Raw genomic sequence first — 13,157 nt, 5'->3', positions numbered from 1 at the left:
ACTTGGATAATGGGGAAACTGGTAAGTTTCCCTCCCTAATTGCTGTAAGATTTCTAAATTAGCCTTAATAAAGCCCATTTCTGGATGCATGGGAAGGTTATCAAGTCCTGTAAAAGCAGCAGAGGACAAGTGTGAGCCCGCATGAAGCCCACTGCAGCTCAGCCCTGGCCCCGGCCAGCTGCTGGTGCTCGAGGAAACTAGCTTGGAGACTTAGTCTGCCGGAACCAGCACGCCTTCCTCATGCCACAGGAGAGCGTCCATTCCCTTACACCACCGCTCAAGTGCCCTTGTGCCATGAGGTCACCAAGACACTGACAGAGCTTCAGATGTCCCAATAAACCTAAATGCTGCATAAAAAGCAAAGACTGAAGCTGATGATGTCAGGGGGACCCTCCATTGGAGGGTCTGACCCAGAGCCCGCCTCAGTGGTTAAGGCCCTTGGCTCTCCAATGAGGCTGTTGATGATCGTGAAACACAAGGGGGTAGGAGCTTGTATTCCCGCAAAGATTTTCCCTCCAGCTATTTATTTACCCAGCAGTGTGTTTACGTACTCCCTGCATGGCCTGCTGTGTGGAGAGCAGCAATTGCAATGTCTTGAACCCTGTTTTTATTTTACATAAAGAGTAAACAAAGATGCATTATAAGCTAAACCGTCTCCATCTATGTCCCAGGAAAAAAAAAGCTGACCTTGTTCTATTTCCTGGCGGGTGCGGGATTGTCCCGTCAGAACCCCGAGGGCTGAACGATGGGGCTTGTCAAAGAGAGGCCCCATGTAATGAATCATCTTATCACAGGTGCACAGCACACATATTAAAAGAGGGTTGTGTGAGCACTGTGCCCTCTACAGTAACCTTTCAATGTCTGCTTTAACCCTTGTTCCAATCCCTTTTCATCAAAGGATCATTTTATGCAGCTGGCTGTAAGTGGAGGCTCTCAAAAGCCTATTAAGATTTCTGGAGGGATGGGGTATTGGTGCGGAGGAAAAGTTGCTTTTAATATCTATAACTCATGTTCACACCAGGGCAGTCCCAGAAGCTGCTTCCTAGAGCTTTGTCCGGAAGTAGATCACCCCACTTTTCTCCTGCCAAGCAGTTAGCCCTTGAGATGTAAATTTTAAGAGCTCCACGTAGAAACCATATCCAGGGATGGGTATTTCCCTCTGATTTTTCTCTTTCAATATCCAAGTAAAATGCACTACTATACCCCACCACTTGAGTATATGTGATGGAGAAAATGCTTTGTTACTTAGAAGGAATTATTAGGAGTTTATTCTTCTGATCATTTGGCCAGTTACAAATTCTTAGGGCAAGAGTTACCACCTTCGCTTTGTTTGGCCTTTGCCAGCCAGTGATCCCAGGAGTAGCTCCCCCAGCCCATGAGTGTCCATAAGGAAATGATCTTCAAAGTAGAAGGTTGATTGGTACCGTGCATATGTTGATAAGGGTGATTTGACTTTTATTTTTTTATTTTAGAAACTGTGTTATGATAGTTTATTTCATATGGTACACAAACCTCCTAAAATGAAAAAAAATTACATTTACAGAGAAACCAATAATGCCTCGCCTCATGAAGACTTTGTCTGAGTTTTAACACATGTGGACAGTGGTGTCATGTTCTCCTAGAGCAGAAGGAGTCCAAGAGTTAAAATACTCATTTCCAGTAGATGAATGGCCACATTCACACAACCCTGGTTTGTCTGTCTTTTTTTAATCTTTGTAATGTGAACACAATCGTCTTCCCAGGAAAAGGTGCATGTCCTGCATCTGTTGGCACAGATACTTGGTTGAGCCTTATGAAGAGGTGGTGAACACCTATGGTCAAGTTAAACCAAAAGAGACAGGCAAAAATTATTTGGCGTGTGTGTGTGTGTATTCTTTTGGCTTATGTTAATATGGTACAAAAAGTAAGAATACATTGGAATCAAGTTAATACAATTAGCCTTGCTTAAAATACCATGTAAACTAGGACCACTACACCCAGCCCATTTCCAATTTCTTAAAAGTCTCCATAGAGCTTTCCCAGAAAAGGTACAAAGAGAAAACTCTTAATATATTTAGAGATTCTTTCATCTGAGTCCTTGACATCTACTTTTTTCAAATTTGAAATTTCACCCGGGGGTAATAACATTAAATTCTAAAGCTAAACTTTGCAAAGCATGTTTTACTTCCCTGACAGCTTGCTGAGCTTGGGTCTGTGGAGAAGGCATCAGGCAGGGCATTTTATTATCAGAAAGGCTCTTGCTAAGATTTTTTTGGCCACCTGGAAACAAAAGACAGGATTGCCCAGTAGTTAAGAGCCCTGATGTTGAATTCAGACCTACCTAGGATTGGGTTTAGGCTCCTCCTTTTTCTAGTCCTGTAACCTTGGGGCAATGACTTAACCTACCTAAGCCATAGCCTCATCCTTAAAGTTCAAGTGGAACCTCTGAGAGGCAGCCATACAACACACGGCAGTGCCCACAGTGCAGCCACAGTGCCAGGGCTGGCACTCCCAGGGCAGATGTCCCTAGGTCTGCCCCAGCTGGGCAAATGCCCACTCCATGTAGGAGACTTGCCAGAATCTTCCTGCAGGCTCTTGGCCTCCAGTTCTCAACAGGAAGAAATCCCACTACCTAGGACTTACAGTTCTGCTTTCCTTGTCTTGGAACGTGTGTTTCCATTAACTTGATCTCTATAAATTTAAAGCAATGGGAAATCTTGACATATTGAAGGGTTTTTTTCTGCTCTTTTTTTCCCCAACCAGTAATTATGAGCAAAAACTTCATATGAGGAAAAACTTCAGTTATTTTTATACCTAGCTCTAACCGTGCCCATTCATTACTATTAATTCAAAGGATAGATGCTATTCAATGGAGTTATTAATTTTAACAGAAAAACTGCGTTCTAAAGTCACAAAGTGCATATCTTACCCAGGGATGTTAAGTGTTTTAAAATCATATCATATCCAACTTGGCTCTGAGGTGGGAAGGTAGCAAACGTCCTCCTGGTAATTAGTGTTCATGAAATTGATGACAGCCATGGCGTTGCTGAGAACACTCTAGTTTTCTTTACTTCCTGGGTCAGGAACCCATGTGAGTGTGGAAGGTAGGAAATGGAATGAGCACTAACCGTGGACTTGTTTGAATCCAGGTCGGCCAATAACTAGCTCTGCGACCTTGAGCAAATCACTTGAGCTCTCTGATCCTCAGTTTCTATGGCTATAAAATAAGGATAATAAAAACCTAAGCCCCTAGGTTGTAAAGATTAAAGAGATAATGTGTGGAAAAGCCTCCCACAGTGCCGGAGTACATAGTTAAAGCCTTAGTAAATGGTTGCCACAATTATTATTATCATCACCATTGTTCAGAGTTTTGTCTGGCATTTTCTGGAAACCTGTATTTGGTTTAGATACACAGCACGAGGCAGTGCAGTGTATAGGCAAAAAGAAAGGGTTTCAGAGCCAGACTGACATTCACCAGCTGTGAGACCGAGGGCAATTTTTTTTATCCTCTCTGTGCCTCAGTTTCTTCATCTGAGAAATGGAGATGATAATGGCACCAGCTCCTAGGATTAAAATGTTTAGAATGGGGTCAGGCACGTATTCGTCATTCAGCAAAGCTATCACTCAATGAATGTGATCCGTAACAGGATGGTATGTGTTTCAGTTCATAACTGTGCACACAAACCTGTGCTAAAGTCCGTATGTGCGAGGAATTTGAGAATGTGAGAACCTTAGCAGTAGGACATTAAGTTATTTTAGGGAAAACTCATCCTTATCTCATCCTCATCCTCATCCTTCTGGGTATTTCAGTAGGGGAGTGGGGGGGAGCGTGAGTGTGTGTTTTTGCTCCCGACACCCATTCAGTGGGTATGTTTGAGGTTTGGCAAGTAGATTTACCATCGATTTGTTTAGCTATAGAACTGGCTTCCCTTGTGCCCCTGGCAATATCTCCTTATTGGAGTTATTGCAGAAAAGTAAAAGCAAATGAAATTTTATTTTATCTTGGGGCTAAAGAAAGCATTCTACATTTTAACTGAAGCTCAGAATATTTCCTGATGAAATTAAGTCCTTGACCACCATGAAATTTTCTTAAGTGGCAGCAAGTAAAGTCAAAGACCTTCCCTGGTTCTTAAATAACCAATCGAGGAGAAAAAAAAAATCAGCTAAGCAACATTACTTTCTTTATTGTATGAAAAGAAGAAAAGAGACTTACCCATTCAGGTTACTCAAGAATACACATACTGTTCTGATGACTGAAGTATATGGCTGAACAGAGCTGGTTTGGTGAGAGAAGGATTTGCTATAGCAAATGAAATGACTTCAAGGCCATGATAAAAGAAAAACAATCTACTGATATCAACAGCAGCCTATGCATTGCGGCTTAGAGGATACACCCTTGATTGTACACAGCTATTGACTGTGACTTGCCTCTGTTCAACAGCTGTGGGCTGGAAAGAGGTGGATGCAGAGGTGGGAACACCACCGGCACCAGCTGGAAAACCATTCCAATACCACCACTTCAAATGTTGTTAAAAATCCATATCTTAGAATTGAAGAATGATACTTACATGGGGATACCCCTCTGAGTTGTAATAATAAGCTCAATAACATCTCCAGAGGGCAATAGACTAGCTAAGTGCATGGCTTTTGATTGGAACATAAATGCTGTCATTTATGCCGTGTGGCCTTGGATGAGTTATATAACTTTTCTGGGCCTCTGTTTCCTCATCAGTGAAATGGAAATGTTAAGACTTCTCACATACATTTGTTGTGGGGTTAAGTGTGATAATAGCAGGAAAAGCATTTAGCCCAGTGCCTTATATATCTCAAGCATTTAATAAATTACAGCTATTCTTTTTAGGGTAAAAAAAAAATAGCAATTGACCCTGAACTATGGGTTACTAAAGTAATTTAGCACATAATTTAAATGGAAAGATGAGAATTTTTTCGAGCAAATCACTATAAGATAAATGAAGACCAAGTTATAATAAATGCAAATCTCAGGCAAAGGATGGAGATATAGTGGATTTATTCAAAAGTGTCTACTGAGCCCCTCTGTAGGTTTTATTGTGTCTGCTTAGAAGAACTAACAAAGCTTTGGCTGTGCACATTGCTAAAACTGTTTTCAAACCCTCTGGAAAAGGAAGAAATAGTGTGTAATTCTGACCATGGGACTAAAGCACATAAGGTGCATTAGACATATCCAGCCAAAGCCAGTTCATCAGGAATTTAGGGAGTGTCACATATATTCTTTTATTTCACTTTAACAATGAAACACATTAGATGTATAGATAAAATAATTTTTTACAAAAAAATACAAAAGACACCCTTGTTCCACTATCTAAATATTAACATTTTTCCATATTAGCTTTACTTTTCTTCCTTATTTTTAAAAGAAACAAAACATTACAGATACAGCTGAGGCCTTAACACCTCTTCTCCCCTTTCCAAGGTGATTATTATGATAAAATTGGTGGTTCCTTAACATGCAAGTGTTGCATTCATAGTATGAAATACTGATTGAAAAGGCAAAATACAAAATATGTACAGAATGATACTGTGTTTTAAAACACACAGAAAAGCAATATATTGTTCATACATTTTGCGAAAGTAAAAATCAGACAAGTTGAAAATCCAGAGTTGGTGTCTGAAAATTCAGACTTGGTGTCTGTAAGCTTTCTCACAGATATTAGGAAAAGCACAATCTATTTATATAATGGTTTGGGCCATGTTTTCTAAACCAAAAATCAAAACAGTCTGACGAAAGATTTTATTTTCTCATTTACCAATGTCATTCTAGGAAGTTTTTTTTTTTTTTTTTTAATGATGTAAAAATTAAATCATGTTGAGTGAACTATATTTCAAGTAGCATTTTTTGAATAGAATAACATTTTTAAAATCAGCTCTTTCTAGAGACTAGGAAGTGCCTGTTCACGGGGTTGGTAACATCATAAGAATTTTACCCTGGCTCCATCCGACTTATAAAGATGAAACAATAACAACAATAAACAACCTCAATCTTTCTAATAACATATCACATCTCCCCCTTGAGCCCAGTTGAGGGCTTTATCTCCTCATTTCAGAAGAGGCAATTGCATTCATGTGCTGTTTCCCTCGGAACACGATGAGCCCCTCAAGATGCTCCATGAGCGGGGTCCCCGGGTCCCCTGGTCCCCCGGCCGGGCGCCGCGCAGCCGTGTCGCGTGGGACCCGCCGAGGGCTCGCGGTTCCTCGTCGTGCGTGGAGACCCCCGCCCCAGCCTTCGTCCTGCACCCCCTTGACCTTCTTAGCCCCGCTCTCCCAACCGAGCAATCTGCAGCGAACACTTTAAAGATGCTGCAGGAGGTAATTCACGCTCATTCCTACCTTACCCACGTTTTCTTAATGCGAAATCATTAAGTCAGAAAAGAACCTGGGGGGTGGGGGGCTTTGCGGCGACTTCGGGGCTGCTGACTTGAGGGCACCCACCTACAGAGCACGTTTGCAGAAGTAGGGGGTCTCGAGCTGTTGCAGGAACTCCCGGGCACTCGTCATGTGCAAAACCCAGGGCGAGAGCGCGTGCGGCGGGCCCGGGCGCTCCCGAGGGCGGGGCGGCTGGGGACGGGGAGGCCGGGCTGCGACCGCGGGCGCCAGCGACAGTGCAAATGAAAGGGTTCATCGCGTTAGGTCGTCAGCCCGAAGAGCCGGTCGACGTAAGGGGCTGAAAGGAAAGCCCGTCTGGAGCCCCCTGCACGCTCCTCCCGGCAGCGCAGCAGCCGCCTGTGCGGTGCAGCAGGAGGGTTGGCGGCGCACGGGGCAGGTCTGCTGGGGAGGCTCCGCACGACGGTGGCGCTGCCACGCTTCCCTCTGCGGGTGCTGGAGTCTTCTGTTCGGGTGTTTAATTCTCCACCCGTGAGCCTGTCGTTTTCCCGGGGAAATACTTTCTCCTGCAGGCTCCCGGATCAGGACCGCTGAGCATCCCTTCCGTCTACAGGACGAACCAGGCAACCCAGTTAAGGGCTATGGGGCTGAGCCCTTGATGTTTCAAGACGCCCTTTGCAAACAGCGCCCTCAGAGCCAGGCCGAGCTCGTCGGACTTCGTGGGTCTTTCTTTCACTGGCGTGGCCTACATTCCAGTCACTGAGCCCTTACACAAAGTGAGACCACCAGCTCGTGTCCCCGTGGCTCAGTTCAGCCCGCAGAGCTCTTCAGCCGTCTTAGTTCTCACAGGAGCGCCAGGCTTAGCGGAGTGCTCCTTCAGACCAAGTGTTTCCAGAAAAGAGCAATGACAATACTGTCCCCCATGCACCAGCCTTCACCATGGGGCTGGTACCATCATCCTACCCGAGCCCTTCACAGTAGGCTAGATTATTCCAGCTGCACAGACGGACAAACTCTCCAGGTGTCCAGAGCTCAGCGACTCCCTGGGACAGCACCTTTAGTAAGTGCTAGAACTGAGATTTGAGTCCAAAGTCCACACCTGTCCTCTGGAACCACCCTGACTTCCTCAGGTTCAAAGACCCGGTTCATTTCCTGGATGCTCCATAGAAATGTCACAAACACCAGAACCTTCATTTCTTCATCTGCAAATGGAACCCTAACTCTTGCCCTCTTGATCTCACAGAGTTCTACACACACACACGCACCCACACCCGAAAACTGTAAAGACCTATAAACCTCACCAAATAATACAGGGTATTTTAATTTATATTCTCATCATTATTAGTTTTGCTGATGAAAGGAACCGGAGAGGTCTCTAAAGCAATGAGACAGTCTTGAAGAGTTAGCCTCAGGCCTCCACTTCATCTTGCCACAGAAAATCAGCCCCAAGTTGTCAGGGCCTGGGGGACCACTGATCCCCTACCTTCCAGCAAGGCATCCTAGCCATGGGGTGCACTTCACCAAAGTGAGCCTTCCAAAGTCATCCTATCCCAGTGAAGCTTCTGTTGGGCTTTGTAGTAGTATCGCACAGCAAGATGATGTTAGAATTGTTGAAGTTCCCAAATTGGCAAAGTCTCATACATTTAAGGCCCCATACATTTTTTAATTCTTCTCTTTGGAAGCTGCCCTTCTAATGAGGTAAGCTCTTCTAAAGAAAAAGAGAAATATCTAAAATGTATTTTGAGTCTAAGAAACCACTAATTTTAAGTTATACCATTCATTTAATAACTACTTTTTTTAAGAGGGGAGAAAATACTTCCACATTAAAAGAATATATCAATTGTTAGAGGCAGCTGATTCCACAAATGTTAAAAATGTAAAATATATGGGGTGTGTGTTATAAATGAGGAAATACTTATTCAATAAATTGCCTTAGCAAACTCCAGTGTCCAGGAAGACTGTACGCTGGGCTATTAATATAGTTAGTATTTAATAAAAAGTCAGGGGTGGAAGTGGAAGCTATTTATGTCCCAGTTTTTCCAACTAGAAAATGAAAATTGAATTTGATTTGAGTCTGGGGGCAAAAAAAGAGAGAATATGCTGGATTTTGACTTAGCATCCCTAGCCCAAATCAGCTCTTCCTGCAAACTATTTTTACGGTTAAGCAGAGCATTGGCAGAGAGAGGAAAACATTAAATTCACATGTGAGAAACATTCAACCTTTAAATGAACATTCGCTGTAGCATTGACTACACCATATGCCCATAATGCACCCAGTTTTTTTTGTTGGTCCGTGAACATGATGCCCACTTCTTAAAGATGTCATCAACTCATGGGCCAATAAGAAAAAAATGACAAATAGATCAGAGAGAGGTAGGAATGGGAAAGTCACAAGTCACAACAGTGAGAGGAGCCTGGTTCAAGTTTGAATGTACAGAAGGAGGCCTTTGCATGACCCAATTGAATTTAATGCTTTAGCTATAGGACATAGCTTCGAATTGCCATTTATCTCACCAACTAACCTTTTTCACCTTGTAAAAACAATATAAGTACATCTTCAGAAGATTTCACAAGGTGGAGAGTCCAGAATAGTAAAGTCGAGACGTGGTACAGCTGTATACTTATAATTAAATGGCATCTATCAAGCAATGCACAGATAAACAAACAGAAAAAAAAAAAAGAAAAGTTGCACACTCCCTAGATCCAATACTTGCCAATAGATACTCACAATGATCTAATATCATTGGAGTAACAGGGTGGACAGTGCAAATGTCCATAAATTCACATGGAAGGCATTCCAGGAAAAAGACCAGGGGCCTTCACATCAGACAGACAGAGGCCTAAATCCTGACGGCATCCCTATGCAGCTCTGCAACCCTAGGAAAGCCATCTAATATTACTTAGTTACAGTTTTCTTTTCCATGAAATAATACCTTCCTCTCTGGGTTGTGAGGAGGATTCGTATTTATAGCAATAATAAAATTAATCAATTGCTGTCATTTATTGAGCACTATCTGTGTGCCAAGCAGTGCTTAGCACTTGATATATTAAGTCATCTCATCTTTACCACAACCACAGAATATGGTTTATACCTATTGTACAAATTAAGAAAATTCTGAGCTCACTCAGATAGAAATGGCAGGATTCAAACTCAGTTTTGTCTGAAATCAGAAATTGATTGTCTTAATTGCTGTGCTCTAATAATAATTTAAAATTTGGGGGGGTTTTGTTGATGTATCCAAGATGGCTAGAACAGCACCTGGCACATAGTAAGCATAAATATGGTAATAAAATCTGTGGCCTGAATGGAGCATTTTATATATGCTAATATGCTATTTGATGAGAATTTTGTATAAATTCATCATTTTATTTCATTCTCACAATGATCTTGTTCTATTATCTCTAATTTACCACTGAGGAACTGGAGGCTCAGAAAAGTTAATCAGCTTTCCAGAGCCACACTGTTAATAAGGGATAGAGCCTGGATTTAAACCAAATCTGGCTGCTTCAAAGCCCAGCTTTCTTATGAGCGAAGCTGCTTTCACGTGTATAACACGTGTCAGTGCCTAATACGGTGCCTGCCATATAGTCATCATTCCATATAGTGCTCTCTTCACCCTTTTATATATTTTAACCCACTTAGGGTGGCCGATCTAAAGTAGTGCCTCTTTAATATACTGGAGTTTTATGTGGAAATGCTTTTAAGTAGTCCATCCAGCATTTCTGTGTCTGATGAAAATGGCAATTGTCTGTTTACTTAAATTTCTTCAATTTTTTAAACTACTAACATTTCAGGGTTGTTGTAAAGAATAAATTAATACAGGATGCTAAACGCCAGGCACAGTAAGTACCCAGCAGATCCTGTCCCTCCCCACTTACTCTCTTGGCCATGTCTGGCTGAAGACCGTGGTCCCTGCCACATGCACTGAGGGCCACTTTAATGATTCTGAGGCAGCTGCCCACACCATGAGTAACTGCGGAAGCCGGACAATTTTGCAACCCCAGGCAAAATCTCCAGATTATCAGCAGAAGACTAGGTGATGTCTAGCTTGCCTCCGTAACATGACTTTACAGCTGCTGATCACGATAACATCCACTTTTCTCCATAACAAAATCTTTTACTTTATTTAATCAAGAGGCAGGGCCACAGGGATATTACCTGGTATGTTCATTTAACTACTGTAGTTTCCTCTGATGCTCTAGAATAAAAACGTTTCCATCTGCCTTCACTAAATCTGTAAGGGATGTTAGCAAGCCAGCGCAGATAACCAAAGGGAAGAGGTAAGCGATATATATACAGCTAGAAAAACAAAAATCTGTTTTAAATTCACATGGAATTGGAGAATTTGAGTTAAAAATGGAAGACTTTTTTAATGTGAGGATCTCTCAGTATCATTGGGTTGTAAAAGAACTACTTGGATTTTTTTAATATAAAGGGTGACATTCTTCGGGGAAAGATACGTAAATCATTTATGTTTAGAAGATGATATACACATGACTTTGATGAACATGAAAGGCAGCGATTTAGTGTGCTACTCAGGACTTTGAGGACTCATTTTGACTTTTGAGATCACAAAATCAAATATACTTTAAAATATTTAAAAAGTAGAGTTTCTGCCCTTCTCAGCCCACATGGAGATAAGACAGTAGAAATAGGGACAGTATCTATAGTTCTGCGTATGTAGACCAGTTCCTGCAATCCAGAACCTAGACGAATCAGAAGGGACTAAGGACTTTTCCTTCTTAGAAAACAAATCTGATACTACAAACTTTGTTAGAAATGCTCCAGGTTTTTTAGAGAAGTTAAGTAGATTATTTTTTAACTCTGAGTAATGAATTAAGTTAACGGTTTTATAACTAAATATCTCAATTGTTCTTCAATGTAACTATCACTGTACTGGCTTCTCCATAATTTAATAATATATATATGCCTAGCTTGTGAATGATTTCATCTAGCAAGACTGTGAAACGTGTTCCTGATAAGGCTGTACTTCAAAAATAATTTTCGAAATTAAAAATTCTAAAATTCTTGCTATTGGTATAAATTATAAATTACTGAGCTTAGAACAGGATGGTCAGAAAATCATTACATTAATGATTTGCTAGCAATGATAAATAACATTTCCCTAGGACCAAATCTGAAGTACCAGAGTAGCTAATTTTTTTTTTTTTTGAGGGGCACTTGGAGTCAAAACCAGAAAACTATGAGAAACCACAATTGCAAGAGTGAATCAGGCCCTCTTTGTTTGCACCTATCAAAAAACTGCCTGATCATTAGGGATAAGGTTGTGGATGGGTCACTTATGAAAACGGGGAGGCAATTTTATGAGGAAAACTCATCAGCATAATCATAATGAGTTATCATCTTTGTTGTGAGAAATGAGAAATTCTGTAGTCTCACCCTAAAGAACATTAAAAAAAATTACTAACAGGAAATTGAAAAAGTAATATCTGTTAGAGTGGTGAGGACAACTGTTTTCTGATTGAACAAATAGATAAATTTTGCATACAAGTATCAAAATGCATTTAATTTTGCAACCACAATGGATATTCTCGTCACAAGAAGCATATGAATCATCCTGGACGCATGAAACTGGGTGGGGATACACAGGTGCCTCTTTAAAGGCATGTGAGGTGGCCTCCTTCCCCACCACCTTTTTTTTGTCTTGAAGGCTTGTTTTGTTGTTTATCATAATTTAAATTCAGCTTCACAGCCTGAATGCACTCACTGCGTATAAACGCAACGCTGGAGATGCTAGATATGTATAGCACTTTCTTGAGCAATCGCCAAGATTTTTCTTCACCAACTCCCATTGCTCCAAAGAATTTGGAATATTGGAAATCACCGGTCCCTGATTTAGTTTTTTTGCTATCATTGCTGTTGTTCTTTTTTCCTCTCATTTGGGAAGGAATAACCTGTTCAAAGTCCAGGGCTCCATTTAAGAATGTTTCCTACAGCTTCTGAGGACCGAGGCTGAATCAAACTAAAAGGCGTTCACCAAGCATTGAATAACTTTGATCTGATTTAGTCACTGAACCTGACATCAACAGGCAGAAGTAGAAATTCTTCCCCAAATTCCAGGTATCTTTTTGCTGGTATTAAAACTTAAAGTCTTAGGCCAAGCCATGTAAAGTTGGTCTTTCTGGAAAATGATGCCTTCACCACAGTCGTGATTCTCTCTGGAAGGGAAAAAAAAAAAAAATGTTAGCAATTTCACAGTGTTGGCAGCTGCAGAGAAAATGCAAAGAACTCATAGTTTAATTTGTAGTCATTGGGGAAAAGGAGGAAGGACAGTGAAAAGAAATGTTTCCATTCATTCTTAAGGATTCGTCTTTGTTTTCTGGTCCATGGAATGTTCTTAAACTTTCTGGTGGACAAATATAATGAAAATGTAAACCCACTGAAGAGACTTGGAAATGGAAGCACTAGATTATATTTGCAAATATTTTTATTTCCTCTCACTGAATGAGTAATATCCAAATAAATAAGACTGAGAAGCAACGAATTGAAACCAAGGCCACAGTGGCTTGAAGGAATTTGCTTTTATGAGACATCACATTTGCCCTTATTATAAGCAACTATGGATTGAAATGTCCATTTGTTTTTATTCCAATTAGGATCCTATTGATAGGAAAATTAAAAGATATTCATAGATGAGGCGTAGCTTTGTGAGAGCATGGTGGAACTGAGCCATTGTTTACCAAGTAATTGTTTACCATAATTGAACAAGTAAAAAAAATCCATCCTTGGGGTGTCAAGTTGCACAGAGGTTAAGACTGCGATGTGGCCACCAGGAAAGAACATCGTGCTGTGCAAG

At 41.2% G+C, this 13,157-nt stretch overlaps 1 protein-coding gene across 2 annotated transcripts in view; it reads left to right on the top strand.

The window, feature by feature from the left end:
* Positions 1-13,157, top strand: part of POU6F2 (POU class 6 homeobox 2) — a 449,402-nt gene that overhangs the window by 401,099 nt on the left and 35,146 nt on the right. The window lies entirely within an intron of this gene.

The sequence above is a fragment of the Cynocephalus volans genome, chromosome 11, assembly GCF_027409185.1.
Source record: "Cynocephalus volans isolate mCynVol1 chromosome 11, mCynVol1.pri, whole genome shotgun sequence".
Taxonomy (NCBI): Eukaryota; Metazoa; Chordata; class Mammalia; order Dermoptera; family Cynocephalidae; genus Cynocephalus; species Cynocephalus volans.
Note: the sequence above shows the minus strand (reverse complement) of the source record. Positions and strands in the feature narration are given on the sequence as shown.